This window comes from Manis javanica, chromosome 2 (genome assembly GCF_040802235.1).
Source record: "Manis javanica isolate MJ-LG chromosome 2, MJ_LKY, whole genome shotgun sequence".
NCBI classification, from domain to species: domain Eukaryota; kingdom Metazoa; phylum Chordata; class Mammalia; order Pholidota; family Manidae; genus Manis; species Manis javanica.
This window is the reverse complement of record NC_133157.1, coordinates 123,574,695-123,577,158: the sequence shown is the minus strand read 5'-3', so window position 1 is coordinate 123,577,158 and position 2,464 is coordinate 123,574,695. Positions and strand designations below refer to the sequence as shown.

General features: G+C 38.4%; 1 pseudogene; it reads left to right on the top strand.

Moving 5' to 3' along the window:
* The first annotated feature begins 1,966 nt into the window (after positions 1-1,966).
* LOC140848113 (U6 spliceosomal RNA) lies at positions 1,967-2,059 on the top strand (annotated as a pseudogene).
* Positions 2,060-2,464: the final 405 nt, after the last annotated feature.

Here is a 2,464-nt window from a genome sequence, read left to right as displayed (position 1 = left end):
CAGCTCCCAGAGGGCAAGTCCGGAATAATTCTCTTTACACCCCTGTGCTGAGCACCAAGCCTGGCATGAAGCTGACAGTTGGCCATCATTTGTCCATGTGAACTGTATCACATGCATGTTTGGATTTGAGCTGCCCTCCTGGAAAGTTTGTCAAAGGTATATCTTAGAGTTTCATTCAGGGGCTCTGGTTCAGGCTCCCATGGACTGTGATAAGGAAGCTGGACCCTCAAAGTAGCCCAGACTGAGTGGGAACTAAAGGAGCCACCTTAAAGCGGGTGTGCAAGATGTGGCCAAAGGAGCCTTCCATGCTGTTGGGTGGAGCACATAGAACAGGCCCCCTGGCCAGCTCCTCGTCCCCGCCTCCCAGGAGCCGTAGCGTCCTGAGCAAGATGCTGCCTGCCAAGCATACTGAGCTGTCTGAGCAGGGTCCTGTACAAACATCATCCATATTACTGTTTCTAATCTGCAGGTCTGAACTCTGTGTCTGTAAATACATGGAAAGGAACAGGGCTGGGTAGACAAAAGTCAATGCATCCAAGCACCCCAGGCTGCTTCTTGCTACATGCCTTTCCAGTAAGACATTAAGCCTCTACTTGGCCTCAGCAAGTCCTACTTATGTGTCTGTGATAGAAGCTTCCTCTTCTGAAACGTAAATACTGTTTGTTTTTCTTAAACAGGCAACTTTTGCTCTTTTCCCCTGAGTTCCGACACACCCCCAGGTTGGTCCTCCTAATAAGTGAACTGTGGGAGCCCAACTCTGGGGCCAGCTGTGCTTTGGAATCTATTAGAGACCTCCCCTGGAGAAAACTCTCTTTTAGTGTTCTAAAATCCTTACCTCACACAGTGTTTTAGATAAACTAATGGTAAAAAAAGATTGTTTTAGATATTTGAGAAATTTTATGAAGTTGGGTATCACATGATTAATTTTGGTGATACCCAAATTGTTTAATGGCATCGTAGTTATATGATAGAATATTCTCTTTTTTTCAGATTCTTAATGGAGTCTTTAGTGACAAAATGACTTTAAAACTTGAATTTGCTTCAAAAAAGTGACCATCAATGAAACAAGTGTGGCAAAATGTTGATGGTTACTGAAGCTGGGTAACTGGTACCTGGGGGTTTGCTATACTCTATTTTGGGGTATATTTGGAAATTTTTATCAGAAAAAATTAACAAGGACAAAAATTAAATATTTCATATAAAAATATGGGAATTAGTTATGTGACAAAGATACTCAACCTATGCAAGGCCTTTGCTTTCTGTCTAGTTTAGATAATGCATACTTTTCTAGATCTTCTCCAGTTTAAGCTCTTTGGACCTGCAGTTTCCATTTGCAATGTTTAGGATGGTTTACCTAAAATTTTAAATCTATATATTTTATGACCTTTTTTTTGTTTGGAGATACTGTTAAATATCAGTGATGTCCACAGTTTTAGAAGAGATAAAGCAGGATTTATGATAACACCTTTCTTCCCCAAGGCAATATGTTTCCACATTCCCCTTTCTCTTATTCATACTGGGGGACTGCTGCTTCCTGGTAGTATAAGACATGCATGCTCCTTTTTGCTTTTCTCCCCAGGGGAAAAAGGTTTTGTTTGTTGATATGTTTCTATTTAAGTGCATTTGCTGAAATGTCTTCCCAAGGGGTACCAATTCCTGGGCACCTTAAGTCAGGGAACCATGAATTCTATATGAATTTTGACAGTAAGACCTTGATATTCCTTTTTAAAAAGAAATACATGTATCTTATTGATATACACACACACACATATAATTAACAAATAACATTGTATTAGTCTTAGGTGTACAACATAATGATTTGATATATGTATATATTGCAAAATGATTACCGTGATACATTTAGTTAACATCCATCACCACCAATAGTTAAAAATTATTTTTTCATGCAATAACTTTTAAGATCTACTTTCTCAGCAACTTTAAAATATACACTACAGTGCTTGCTTTGGCAGCACATATACTAAATATACTAAAATTGGAACGACAGAAGAAGATTAGCATGGCCCCCATGCAAATTTGTGAAGTGTTCCATATTTTTGGTTTGAATTGCATTTCCCTATGATTCATGATTTTGAGCATTTTGGTGTATTTATTTTTTTATTTAGCATGTGCACATCTTTTCTACATTTTATGATCATATCATTTGCCTGTTTTCTTTCATACCAATTACAGCGATTTCCCTTTTCATTTACAAATACAACACTGAGATAAACAAAGACATGTTGGAAAAAAATACCCTACAGTATCACTGACTATAGTTATCATGCTGTGCATTACATCCCAGGACTTACTAATTTAGAGCTGGAAATTTGTACCTTTTGATCACCTTCACCCATTTTGGCCACCCTTCTAACCCAATGCCACTGACAGCCACCAATCTGTTCTCTGTTTCTGGAAATCTGTTTTTTGTTTTTTAGATTCCACATGTAAGTGAGATCATACA